Source organism: Lipotes vexillifer, unplaced genomic scaffold (assembly GCF_000442215.2).
Source record: "Lipotes vexillifer unplaced genomic scaffold, Lipotes_vexillifer_v1.1 scaffold479, whole genome shotgun sequence".
Classification (NCBI taxonomy): domain Eukaryota; kingdom Metazoa; phylum Chordata; class Mammalia; order Artiodactyla; family Lipotidae; genus Lipotes; species Lipotes vexillifer.
In genome coordinates, this window is record NW_006796443.1 from 2,339,173 (window position 1) to 2,354,105 (window position 14,933).

Consider the following 14,933-nt stretch of genomic DNA (forward strand, 5'->3'; position numbering starts at 1 on the left):
CTTCTAGGCAGGGGTCCGCTGGGCCCCTCATTCTCCTGGGGACATAGGTCGAGCATAATCAGGAGTTCAGAGAAGTAAGGAGTCACTTCAATTCTCTGGGTGGGGGGGAGCGGGGACCAGGGAAGACTTCATTTAAGCAAAAATATTCACCAGTGAGGTGCAAGAAGTTGTTACAATATTGTGAGCTTTTGAGGGCAGAAACAGTGCTTGAGGGATCCATATATGCCCAGCCCCTGGCACAAAGTAGCTGCTTGATGAACGTGGGATGAAATGAAATGAAATGATGCCAGAGACCCAGTCCGTGAGTCTGTGCTGGGGGGTGGCTCTTTGTGATGATACATGTAGTCCCACAGAAGTATGAATACTTCATAGAGCAGAAATATAAGCACAGCAAGACTGCAGCGTACATGTAGGTACAGTGTGAGGGGAAATGTTACGGATAAATACAATCAGCTTATAAATGTAGGTCTTTTTTAAAAAATCCCAGATACTCTTAGAAGTCTTTATCCAACACGGAATGTACAATTTCAAAGGACAAATTAGCAAAGATTGAACAGTAGAGGCCAAAAGCGCTGATTAACAGAAGCCATTTCTTCCTTATCTCATTTTCCTAGCAGTAAGCTTTCAGCCAGCTTCAAACTGGGCTTTAATTTTCAAGTTGTACATGGGAGGGGTGCAACCACCCCTGCATGCAAACAGGGCTGCTGGATGCCCAATTACCTAGTGTATATCAGCAGACGTTGCATGTGTAGCCTAGCATGCGTACAATGGGATGAATACAAAATTAGGAGGCTGCCGCTGAAAATTAATCCCCTGTCCATTGCATATTCTTTGTTCACCCTCAGAAAGATTTTTCACCCCGCAATTGTCCACACTTTATAGAAGCTTAGGAGCTTCAGTTCTGTGGGTAGTACCTGCAAACTTGAGTATGATGCAAGAGTGAGCCATTCTTCAGAGGCTTAAAGATGAAACGAGATACTGGATTTAAATGCCAACCATGAAATGACTGCAGAATCATCAATGTCCGTTAACATTGTGGTATGGAGCTTCTCACCATACCAGGGACTTGACTACACTGCAAATCAGTAGTTCTTAAACTTTAGCATGCATCAGAATCACTTGGAGGGCTTGTAAAATGTTGAGTTTCTGATTCAGTAGGTATGGGACGGGCGGCATCTATAACTTGCATTTTTAACAGTTCCCAGATGATGATGATACTCTTGACCTGGGGACCACACTTTGAGAACCAGTGCTGTAGATCAATCAAGCCGTCTTCAAACATTTGGACTAAAAGGGAATTGAGGGATTAATAAATTATTGGTAAAGACATAGACGTTAAATCATATGCCAAAGATCATGAGGTTAATTAAGCAATAGTGCTGAGACTCAAACCAAGCACTTTTGACTCAGACCAGGTGGGTGTCTGGAGCTAAGTATTCAGCTCAATGTAGAAAACATAAAATATGACTGTCCTTAACTTAGGCCTCTTGATAGACTTCCAAACAAAGTAAATCTACTTAGCCAAGCACCCATTATGGACTTGTTATGTTAGGGGCTTATGAGGCATGAGGGGAGATACAAAAAAACAGACACCAACCCCTTTAAGAGAGCTTACACTTTAATTAGGAACAATTCATAAAACCACCAGAGCAGACCACAAGGATATTCAAACAAGCCTCAAAGTGGGATGATGGAAGTAGTCAGAGATGCAAGGTGGAGGGGAGTCAGTGAGACCCCAGAGGAGTAGAAAATTTCAGAGAAGAATAGCAAGTTGAGGCTTAAAGGATAGGATCTCAAGAGGCAAAAAGGGTTTCTGTGCTAGCACTTTGCTAAGAGAAGCTTCATAGAGAATTTTCCAAGTTCCATGAATCTCGCTTATGAAAATATCAGGAAAGGTTTGAAAAGAAAAAACAGTTTGTAAAAGATTTTATTCTGCAATATCTAATCTGATTAAGTGTGACAATATCACACCAGAATCTTTCATCTTAGGAATAGGACTGTGGTCAATCTATGGCCAACATGTGTAGCCCACAAGTACCCAGACAATACAGGGCCGTGAAAAAAGGGGGAGGATTATCTAGCCTTGAAATCAGAGGCTTTTCATCGAAAACATTTAAACATAACCCCAGGCTCAAGGACAGTGGTCCCAGTAATAAATGTTTTATGTTAGAGAATTCCTTAGCAACCTTCTTAGCAATATTTTATTGGCTGAAAATGTCAAATCTGAAATATAGTATTCAGAAGAAAGCACTGCCAAATAATGGAGCCTCTGTTCCTCTTCCTTCCTATAGGAAGAGGAGCTTAAGTCTCAGGATCGGCTTTTTATTTTTTAATATCCTGTGGCAGCGCATAATGCCTGGGTAGATACAAATATTCATCGCTTCTCTCTTAGCTTTCCCTTGACATGAATAACAAGTATAACTTATTCATGCTTTGAGCCAAGTAGTTTCCACCCACAGCAAGGGCCTCTGCTGTTTTAACCTCCATGTCATCACTTTCAACAGCCTCTCTTTTTTTTTCTTTTTTGCGGTACGCGGGCCTCTCACTGTTGTGGCCTCTCCCGTTGCGGAGCACAGGCTCCGGAGGCGCAGGCTCAGCGGCCATGGCTCACGGGCCCAGCCGCTCCGCGGCATGTGGGATCTTCTTGGACCGGGGCACGAACCCATGTCCCCTGCATCGGCAGGCAGACTCTCAACGACTGTGCCACCAGGGAAGCCCCCAGCCTGACTCTCAAAGCTACTGATGGAGACAAGTCCAACCTACCTGTATTTAGTATTCTGGTCATTTCCTGATTAAGCAACATTCAAGCCACTTAAATAAATGTATATCTTTGAAAATGAGTTTCCTTAGTTACCTCATTGAAATTTAATGAAATTTCTCCATTTGTAAGATTATTTTCACTTTCCAACAGCACACATCCATGAGATATACTAAGGGAGAACGTATAAAGAACAGCGTAAGACAGAGGGAGAAGTGTTTTTCTGTACCATATATCCCTCAAATATATATATTTAAGAAATCTCTTCCTTGTGAGGTCTCTCCTGAGCTACACAACTGCCTCTCTGTGCACACTCTTGTGCATTTTTATAAGGTCTCATCAATAAGCACTCTATGAAAAAAATGGTATGTTGGAGTCATGAAAAATATCTTGGCTGGCTGAAAGTATTACATAAATACATCCTGGTGTGTACAAACTGCAGCAGATGTACTTTAAATTTCTAATTAGGAACAACACTGGTTTGAGTAAAAATGAAATGTACTCAACAGCAAAAATTCAGAAAGAGATTAAGTGACAAACATAATTTCAAGCAGAATAGTAGACACATAAAGTCTACTGTCCTACAAAAGATTGGTTTGAGGTTTTCATAGTTCAAGAAAATCTTATCCTTGGGTGAAATTGAAACAAAGGAAAATTTCTGGTTAATCAAAGGCACTGGATAGAGATTTAGATTCTAGATGTGTTTTTCTATATATTTTTTTTAATACTGTCTTCAACATAGGACTCTGAAGCTTACTGTTTTTAACCAACATGAATCAAACCTTATGAGGCACTCAGGTTTGCAAAACTTCTTTTATAAACAGACCATATTCCTAAGAAAAAAAATACCAAGATCAGACTGAGTAAATCATCCTTGTCCCCTAAGCCCGTCACACCAGCCCTGATCCTGCATTCCACATCTCTGGTATGGAAGGACTAATGAATTCTCTTTGGTCTCAGAGCCTGCAGAGCCCCAGACATAGTCTGCACACCCAAGAGACTGATGGGAAGCTGGTCAGTCCTATAACTCACAGCTTCTGTTGGAGGGCGGAATAGATGCCCAGAGGGCTAAACAGACACCCAGAAGGAAAAGATAAACAAGAGACCACCAGGTCATCAGGGCCTTTGTTCATAGGATACCTTTATGGAAAGTAGAAAGAGGTACACATACACACACACACACACACACACACACATATCCATCCCAGGATCCTCACGTAGGCCCACGGCTTAGTGAGAGGTGGTAAATTTATGCAAATTAGAAAAAAGTGCCCCTTCTGCCAGGTGGAGGTAACCCCACACTAAGGCAAATGATTTGGTATGTATTTCAGCTTCAAATTACTACCTTAGCCAGGCAAGTCTGTATAGTTACTAACTGGCGCAATCATACAGGATAGACCTGAAAGATGTTGTGCTTCCTCACTTAAAACACATACATGTAAATGAGAAAAGCTATGAAAAAAGAAGCAAGAGCGCTTCCCTGGTGGTGCAGTGGTTAAGAATCCGCCTCCCAGTGCAGGGGACACGGGTTCAAGCCCTGGTCCAGGAAGGTCCCACATGCCGTGGAGCAACTAAGCCCATGTGCCTCGACTACTGAGCCTGCGCTCTAGAGCCCAAGAGCCACAACTACTGAGCCCGCGTGCCAAAACTAGTGAAGCTCCAGCGCCTGAAGCCCGTGCTCCGCAACAAGACAAGCCACCGCAAAGAGAAGCCTGTGCACTGCAATGAAGAGTAGCCCCCGCTCACCGCAACTAGAGAAAGCCCGGGCGCAGAAACGAAGACCCCACACAGCCAAAAATAAATAAATTAAATAAATTAAAAATAAATAGTGTATATGTGTCAGTCGCAATCTCCCTAAAAAAATAAATAAATAAATAAAAATAAGTTCATCTATTAAAAAAAAGCAAGAAAGATTCACTCTAAAGATACAAAGAATATATATGAAATATAATATCGGAGAGACTCACCATCTTTATGAGGGCAAAAACCAGTGATGGAAGTAGAGATGGGGACCAATTGGTAAGTATACTTGCAAAATGTATTAAATTGCTTCCTCAGTAAAAGTAACTACAAGGAATTCATATTTTCAGAACATAGAGATGTCAGGTCTGGGATGTGATTTGAACCTACTTTCAAGCTAAAGTTAGCCTAATAGTTAGGCTGTTACTATTTCATGGATGCTGGTAGAAGACATGAACTTTATTACTCATGGCATGGCATCAGCATATTTATGTCTGTCCTCTCTGGCTCCAAGTCAACATGATGGATGCTGCACACACAGTGTGTTTGCATTGCAGCTGAGGAACACTGAATTGTGGAATCCACCATTTTTATAGCAGATAGTAAGCAAGCCTGGTCTTTGTTCTGGGGAGAATGTACCTCATCTCTCAAGGTTCCCAGCTACACAACAACCCTAAGAAATAGTCCAGGTTAGAGTAGTCAGGTATGCAATCTTGGCATACCCAGCAAGACATCTAGAGTGCAAGAGGCCCAAGGAGGACTATCTTTTCCAACAAGAGAATATTTAAGAATGGCTTAGTGATAAGAAAATTTGCATTTGCATAAAAACACTTATCAAATTGTTATACATTTTCTATTATTATTATTCCTCTTATTACTATTGTTATCATTAGGCTAAGCTCTGAATATGTCCACATGTCTTAAGCACTGTTCCTCAAGGCCATCTGTAACTTAAAGGAGAAAACTAGAAATGCAAGACATAAGGTATTTATATCTAAATATCTGCATAGAATATTTAAAAATGAAATTCATCCTGATTTTGAAATAAACATATGCTCACAAAAGAAAATGCAGAAAATTATCTTTAAAACATTTAAAAGTCACTCATAACCCCACTCCTCAGAGATCTCAATTACAGTGTTATTTGGGTGAATTTCAGTTCAATCTATATTCTGTACATATTACACAGTTGCAATCATATATTAAGTCCAATTTTATATGCTGCTTTCACTTATAAGTGGTTTTCCCAATTATGCACGTAACAAGCTTAATATTAAATGGCTACATAATATTTCACAACATCAATGCACCATTAATATAACCAGTCACTTAACCATTTCAGTTGTTTCAATTGTTCACTATTATAAACAATCCTGCAGGATGTGGAAAGCATAAAACAAAGACTGCACAGAACATTATCCAGAAGAAAACCCTTAACAGTCCTATAAAATCAATACTCTGAACAGGAATGTGGACTACATTTAAAATTTTCTTCCTTAGATATTCCATTTGCATTTCCAAAGTTCCAGTGACAGTTTGATCATATGATTAATTTCTGCTCTTATGCTTGACTCTCCTCAATTCCTAAACCAGAATAGATGCTGGCCTACCTAACCATTCATTCTCACCACCTCCTTACTAAAAGCACTCCTATATTATTCAGGTTAACAATGTGCTCCATTAAGACTATAGTCCCCAACCTTCTTTATAGCCAAATATGACAGTGTGATTAAGTTTGGCAGATTGAGATATAAGGGGAAGCCATTGAGAAGGATTTCTAGGAAAGCTCCATTAAATGAAGACAGACAGAGGGACAGGAAAAGCTTTTTTGTTGCCCTCCCCCCTTCCTGGAAGGTTGAAGTGTAAGCTGGTGCTCAAGCAACCATCTTGGTCAGTGAGGCAACCTGAATATGTAAGACCTGCATCAGGAACAGCAGAGCAGAAAGAAGCAATCTGTAAAACTACCACACTAGTGGTAATCTATTGCCAAACTGCCTGCTTTGAACCCTAATTCTGTTACTTCCTGACTATAACTTTGAGCAGATTAGTTTTTCTATTCTTTCACCTGTAAAATGGGGATAACAAATATCTATCTCTTAGAGTATGACGTGCTTAGAATAAGGCTAGGAAATAACAAATGTTCTATTATGATTGCTTATTATTTGTACTATATCAGCCCCAGACTACCTACCTTCAGACTTATTTTATAGGAGAGAAACAAAGCCATCTATGCTTAAGACACCTATTTGGAGATATCTATTTTATTATAATAATTATATATAACATATTATGTATAAGACACTTATTATTATTGTCATCTTCTATTGGCAGTAGAAATTGAAGGGCATAATGGCTCTAAGTCTTTCTACTTGGATTAAAAGTCAAAAAGAACAACTTACACTTTAAAGATAAAGAGGTCCTTATATCAAACAGCTTGAAGTGTTTATTTCTAAGGATCTGAATTGCAGGGGACTTTTCCTTTCTGTATTAGTTTTGTAATGTTTGGTTTTTTGGGTTTTTTGGGGGTTTTGGCCGCGCTGCATGGTTTATGGGATCTTAGTTCCCCGACCAGGAATTGAACCTGGGCTACGGCAGTGTAAGTGCTCAGTCCTAACCACTGGACCATCAGGGAATTCCCAATGTAATGTTTAGATTTTTATAACAAGCAGATATGACTTTACTTTTATAACCATGAAAAAATATTCCAAGGAGTATTAAATGAGAAAATATTTAAAATAAAGATTTCTTAAATCAGGGGTTCAGACTTTCTTACAGGACTAGGTAGCACAGGATTTCCGCTCTCACTGGTTCCCTAGCAAAACAAACACTGGGCAATACCAGCCCTTGAGTTTTAACAATGGGAAATGTCTTCAGTTTTTCTACAGGACTTTAATAAATTGCCTTTTAAGTGTTCATGGTGGGGGGGGGGGGGGGTGAATTACAAACATTACAGAACAAAGGAACCATCATTGGCTGATTCTCTGATATAGAAGACCCTTCAAATGCAGTCTTCTCCCTTTGATGATTTTTTTCCTGTTAAGGTTTTGTTTCAGATTCAAATACATTCTGAATAGATGCAATTAATCTTAACAATAGTATAACCTTACAGTACTCTACTGACTTTGAAGTAAGTAACCTTACTGTGTAACTGAACTGTTTTTTTCTCATTTCTGCTATGCTTCTAAGATTATTATAGGTATTATGTGTTTTCAAGCTTTCATCATCCTGTTGATTTATTGCTTCACTGTTTCAGCTGTCAGACTTTTTGAGAAATGCCCACTCATTTTTGATATTGTATTTGAACAAAAATGATTGCTCCCCAAGACTTAGCAGAATTCAAATGCATAGCACATTAAGGAGTGGAATCTAGTGCAGAAAAGTTGGAAATTCATCCTAAACAGGACCATAATTTCTCCCCTCCTGTATAAACAGGAAGGTAAATTTGACCTAATCAAACCAAAATGTCTTTTCTTTCCATCCATTCCAACAATCTCTTCTGCCATGCAAAGAACAATGCTTTGCTTTTCACACTGTAGGTGGTAACCCACTAATGGGCCATGAAATCAACTTAAAGGGTTTATTTTTAATGAATAAGAATAGAAGATGTCAGGCTTCCCTGGTGGCGCAGTGGTTGAGAGTCCGCCTGCCGATGCAGGGGACACGGGTTCGTGCCCCGGTCCGGGAAGATCCCACATGCCGTGGAGCGGCTGGGCCCGTGAGCCGTGGCCGCTGAGCCTGTGCGTCCAGAGCCTGTGCTCTGCAACGGGAGAGGCCACAACAGTGAGAGGCCCATGTACCGCAAAACAAACAAACAAACAAAAAAGAATAGAAAAAGTCAAAGTCCATCACATATAGTAAGGGTGAGAACTGTTTTCTGACATTTTTTCAGTTATATATAAAACTCACATATGACCTAGACCCATACATGTATTAGGTCACGAATGTCAAATGCATTGCTAACTTTAGGCTGTGGTCAGAAGTCTGGAAGATCTCTGGAAGGCAGTATGTGGTTTAGGTTGCTCAGAAACAGTGACAGTGAGAAAACTGTTCTAATGTAAAAAGCCAACCAAGCTGTCATGAAGACAAGCAGCAGAGAAAACAGGATCGCCACAGAAACTTTGCTCCTACGAACTACGTCTCTATCCAAATCATTTTAAAGCTGTAAATAAATGTCACATTGCTGATTCTATAGTACCACTCTCTTTAGTGTATAGGAATTCTAGTTTCTTGATGTGAAAATAGGACCACTGATAGGAAATTCACAGGCTGCATTGTCACTCCCTCCTCCAGCCCCATCATGTTCAGGATCCAGACTTTGGTAGATAGACTCAGGTTTGAGGGCTGGTTCTGTGACTAAAAAAAGCCATGAGACCTTAGGAAATCATACACTCTCTCAAGACTCAGTTTCTTCAACTATAATGGGGGAAAGTGTTTATTGTCAGGAGAAAAATGAATTATATGATGCGTGTAGCCCAGGGTCTAGCACGTGGTTATAAGTTCAAGACATAAAAGTTCAAGGTACTGATTGTTATTTCGGTTTTAGTCCCTCGGAGTACCCAGTTTAACTATTCTAGGTCATAACTAATTTCCTTTCTGCTACCACAGTATTGCAGTGCTTTGTCACATCTCTCAATGCTAAAAGCAGTCAAACAGAGGCTTCTAAAGAGCACGAGACCTAAAAGCAGTCAAATAAGCAGAGCTCTACTGATTAGTTTGGTAGTAGAATCTGGTCACAGACACACCCACCCAGCTCATTGAGTCATAAAATTATCATTGAGTTAAATACTGTCTATTGTTTTACAAACTTGCTGAATGCTTATGAGCCTTGCGTGGAGACTGAGTTAAATAGTTCCCTAATGAATAGCTATCTATATTCAGCCATCAAGAAGATTTTTCATTAGAATCAATCATAGATTTTTCTCTTCCTATGTACCATTATTTCAGAGCACTAAAAGGAACTCAGCCATTATTCAGTTCTCTATCTCCAAGGAGGGGTAATAGCCTGATGCTTTCATGCCATTTAACAACTACAGGCAAAAGCTTATTTTCTCACTGCCATAAGAGGAGACAGAAGAGAAATCTGGGGCATTTGCAGTGAAGAAAAAATAGTGAAAGCAGTTCCTGTAGGCTCTCATAAGTTTGTAAAAACTTGCACTTCATTTAAGACTATTTTATGTGGCTAGTTCAGATTCAAATAAGCTGAGTCAAGAATGACTTAAGTTTTTGATGGTCTGTCTTGGGTATAAATTATACCCCAGCATTAAGAGTATACTCAACAATGATTAAATAGTGATGTTTATAAAAATGGAACTAATGTTATAACTTAATGACTATGATATCATCTATCCCATCTTATATCTCATCTTACATTTACGAAATGTTTAATACTAAAATAACATAGTAGGGCCTCCCTGGTGGCGCAGTGGTTGAGAATCCACCTGCTGATGCAGGGGACGTGGGTTCGTGCCCTGGTCTGGGAAGATCCCACATGCCGCGGAGCGGCTGGGCCCGTGAGCCATGGCTGCTGAGCCTGCACATCTGGAGCCTGTGCTCTGCAACGAAAGAGGCCACAACAGTGAGAGGCCCGCGTACCGCCAAAAAATAATAATAATAACACAGTGTTCTTTGAGAGAAAAATCAGGAATTGGCCATTAATAAGTGGGCTTACCAAGCCATTCTTTTTAAATACATTTTTTTTAATTTTATTTATTTATTTATTTATGGCTGTGTTGCGTCTTCGTTTCTGTGCCAGGGCTTGCTCTAGTTGTGGTAAGCGGGAGCCACTCTTCATCGCAGTGTGCGGGCCTCTCGCTATCGCGGCCTCTCTTGTTGCGAAGCACAGGCTCCAGATGCGCAGGCTCAGTAATTATGGCTCACGGGCCTAGTTGCTCCGCAGCATGTGGGATCCTCCCTGACCAGGGCTCAAACCCATGTCCCCTGCCCTGGCAGGCAGATTCTCAACCACTGTGCCACCAGGGAAGCCCCCAAGCCATTCTTTATTCTCTCTTCACTCTCCCTTGAGAGTTTGAGGATGAAGGGGGAAAAAAATGTATCAGTTACCAGGGTTAATTTCTTCCCTGGAGCACAACAAACTGGGCAAAGTATTGAAGTTAGAGGCAGGAAACTAGGGAATGTCCCCTGAGCCCCAAGGGACGAAATAAGGAAAAGGAGTGGGTTTCCCCAGGACACATAGCACTCCCAACAGCCATGGTGTCTAAGCTGCAGTTGTCAGGGGTATGGTGTATCTTAAAGGCTGTGTCAATTTGTGTCCTCCGAGGAGTAGGCATCAAGATGAGATTAGAAAAGCAAGAGATTTACTGGGAGGAAGGCTTGTGAAGGACAAAAGGTGAGCAAGCAGCAGTAGGCAGGGAAAGCCTTAAGAACATGAGCAGGTCTGACACCTGTGAAGGGAGAGAGGGAGGATTGAGTAGGAAGAGCCTCAGACTGGTATACGGTTCTGAGAAAATCTTGGATAGGTCAGTGGGGAGTCTTCTGGCAAAAGTTGCCCCATAAAGGAGTCCCACCTGGAATGCTCAGACACTGGTGGGAAGAGTGCAGAAAAAGAGTGCTCTCAGAGCAAAGGGTACAATGGATTCAAAAGGATGGCAACTAGAGCTGTCAGTTGACTGTGCTCCCCACAGTAAAGTCTTTTGAAGATCTGAATAGCAAGCCTCCCTGGCTGCCATAGAGGCTATTTAAACTACCGTGGTATAATAAAGTTTAAGTATTCAATCATTGACCCTGGTTCCTGGCTCAGAGCTCCTTAAAATCCTTGGAATTCTAAGTTATAAGAATGTCAGGACTTCCCCGGTGGCGCAGTGGTTAAGAATCAACCTGCCACTGTAGGCGACACGGGTTTGATCCCTGGTTCCGGAAGATGCCACATGCCACAGAGCAACTACGCCCGTGAGCCACAACTACTGAGCCCGCATGCCACAACTACTGAAGCCCCCACACCTAGAGCCCGCGCTCCGCAACAAGAGAAGCCACCGCAATGAGAAGCCCACGCACTACAACGAAGAGTAGCCCCTGCTCACCACAACAAGAGAAAGGCCGCGTGCAGCAACGAAGACCCAACACAGCCAAAAAAAAAAAAAAGTCAATTATATGCTAAAGAGATGATTCCTGGTGGGGGCCCTAGATAGCTTCGAGATGGGAGCTGTTTGCCATAAAAAACAACCATGTGATTAGAGGGTTAGAACTTTCAGGTCCACCTCTCCCCCAGCTCTGGGAAGGGGAGAGGGGCTGGAGATTGAGTTCAGTCACGAAGGGCCAACAATTTAATCAATTATGCCTATGTGATGAAGCCTAAATAAAAATCCTCAAACAATGAGGTTTGGGGAGCTTCCAAATTAGTGAAGACATCCAGGTGCTAGGAGGGTGACCCACCCAGAAAGGGTATGGAAACTCTGTGCAACCCCCCTCCCCATATCTTCCATTTGGCTGTTCCAGGGCTGTATCCTTTATAATAAAACTGTAATTGTAAGTACAGTGGTTTCCATGAGTTCCGGGAGTCATTCTAGTGAATTATGAAACCTGGGCACGGGGGGAGGTCATGGGAACCCCCAAATTTGTAGTCAGAGACGTGGGTAGCCTGGGGCCCCCCTTGTGGCTTACTCCTAAAGTGGGAGCAGGCTTGTGGGACTGAGCCCTTAACTTGTAGCATCTGCAGCAGCTGTGAGTAGTGTCAGAACTGAATTGAATTATAGATAATTGGTGTTGCAACAACATATTTGTCAGAAAAAAACAAACCAAAAAAACCCCACAACTCCTAGTTATCCTATAGATCACAGTTCAAACATCACCTCTTGGGAACACTTTTCCTGCTCCCAAAACTAGCTCAGGCCCTGGCTTTCCTTCACAGTGCATATAAAGAGTTACTCATGTAATTATCTGATAACTGTCTGCCCCATCAATTAGACTGTAAGCTACACAAGGGCTTGTCTTTCATTGAGTAGTTATTTTTTCCTGTATTTCTAATTAAATATCCAGAGCTAGAAACCCTCTCTTTTTATAGGCTTGTTGTGAAGATTCAAAGAGTTAACATATGTATGGGGCTTCCCTGGTGGCACAGCGGTTAAGAATCTGTCTGCCAGTACAGAGGACACGGGTTCGAGCCCTGGTCCGGGAAGATCCCACATGCCTCAGAGCAACTAAGCCCGTGCGCCACAACTACTGAGCCTGCGCTCTAGAGCCCGTGAGCCACAACTACTGAGCCCACGTGCTGCAACTACTGAAGCCCGCGTGCCTAGAGTCCGTGCTCCGCAACAAGAGAAGAGACCGCAATGAGAAGCCCGTGCACCACAACAAAGAGCAACCCCCGCTCACCGCAACTAGAGAAAGCCTGCGCACAGCAACAGACCCAATGCAGCCAAAAATAAATAATAATAATTTTTTTAAAGAGTTAACATATGTAATGCACTTTAAGAAACATAAGTTACATACATAAGTGCTTGCCGTTATTGCTAATCTTTAAGTCTCTACAGTTTTTGCTATAAAGTTGGCCACAAATATGTTAAGGTAAACTGAGTTTGTATACAAATTATGTTAAAGTTAACTGTATAGTGAAATTCCACATTATGGGTTCATTTTCAGAATATCTTTATATTTCCTTCAAACAGCATCAAGCTAAAGCACCACCTTTAGGTACGGCTATAGACAAGTATCTGAACAAAGTGAACCTTGCCTGTATTGCTATCATAGGCAAGAGTCTTTTGCCCAGAATTGGGTAAAATGAGGTAAAATTCCCTTCCAGAAAAACCCATGCCTTAGTCTTATATTTATCTAGAGTTTGGGGGAAGGGTCAAGGATTACTTTGGATTAGAAGTTTGTGTGAACTTTTTTTCTCTTTAAATCTGTATAAATAGCTTACAATATTTAAGGACAAGATAAAATCACGAACTGAAAATAATTAGGAAATCCAATATTTATTAGTAAAAACTTTACTTAAATCCAGATATAGTTAAGGGCTCAGCCTTGCCTTAGAGTCTATTAGAGGTCCTCAGGAATCATTCTAACAACTTGCCTTAAAGTCTCTCTATATTTACATGTAAGTCAGCGTTTTAAATCAGTGTGTTTTTACAAGGCATAAACACTTCAGGGTGACAGCACAGTACTTGGTCAATAAACATTTGTTAAATGAATTCAAGGCTATCAGCACCCAACATTTACTGGGTACTTGTTTTCTGCCAGGCATGAAATTGTTTTATGCATACACACACACACACAGACACACATACTGAGAGGTTGGTATTATCTCACATCACCTAATGAGGACACTGAGACATAAAGTAGCTGAAGTTCAGAGAGTAAGTAATGGCAGAATCAGAACTTGAACCCAAGTCTGCCTGGCATCAAAGCTCCTCCTTTCCCCACGTTGGGGCTTCCCTAATGAATAAGTGGAAGGATGCACACAAAACAAGGTCAAAGTTCAATCCTTTATCATATAAATAAGCTCATATTGAAAGTGAACAAGTGAAGTTTCACTATTAAGCACTTAACTCTATCCTTCCTTTTTCTTAATTTTCTATCAGAAAATGCTTCTAATTTCTCTCCAAGAAAATAAATCTTAACGGCATTTTTTGGTCAATTTTACTGAGATGTTATTTGCCATTCAACAATTTTCCTTGGTTTCCTGCTTCCATTAAAGGAGACAAGCAATAAACAGTAGATATAAGTGACTACTGGAGATGTAAGAAGAATTCAGAGTGGTCCAAACAGGATCTTACTTGTTATATACATAGAAGGAAATGTATCTTATAATGCTCTGCTTATTGCAACTGGTTCACGTGAAAATAATGAGTTCTGTGAAACACAACTCACCCATGTATTCTCTAATGGTCTACTGGCAAATTAGAAATCACAAAACGTAGTGAGGTCTTCAGACACTGACGCCTGGAAAATTAATTAGAAAACTGCCCCTTTCTGAGTAATTTAGTCCAGCAAGATTCTGGGGTAATTTACAATTAATTTAAAAATAAGAAAACAGACAGATGCAACTGCTAATGTTTATGAGATGTTATGAGCTTGCAATTAAATGATTATGTCTAAGTAGATCTTTAAAATAGAAAAAAAGGCACATAGAGGGTATTCATCATCAACGTGAAACCATACATCCGTGTCCTCTGTTACATCAAATGCTACAGCTTACAGAGATGTAGATTACTCAGAATTAAAGGACTTCCATTATGACCAGATATCCCCCCCCCCTTCTTCTTTGGGCCGCACCGCTCGGCTTGCAGTATCTTAGTTCCCCACCATGGATCAAACTTGAACCCGCCCTAGCAGTGAGCGCGCTGAGTCCTAACCACTGGACCGCTGGGGAATTCCGCTCCGCCCCGCCCCCCCACCCCCACTCTGAGTAGGAAAGAAATGCAGCAATCTCTAATTGAAATCACCCAGATCACCCACCCCACCTAAGGGCAACCCAAAGCTG

At 41.2% G+C, this 14,933-nt stretch overlaps 1 protein-coding gene and 1 non-coding gene across 2 annotated transcripts in view; both read right to left on the bottom strand.

The window, feature by feature from the left end:
- Positions 1 to 14,933, bottom strand: part of EPSTI1 (epithelial stromal interaction 1) — a 100,182-nt gene that overhangs the window by 84,122 nt on the left and 1,127 nt on the right. The window lies entirely within an intron of this gene.
- Positions 7,059 to 7,130, bottom strand: TRNAV-UAC (transfer RNA valine (anticodon UAC)). The gene has a single exon. It is a non-coding gene; the product is annotated as a tRNA-Val (tRNA).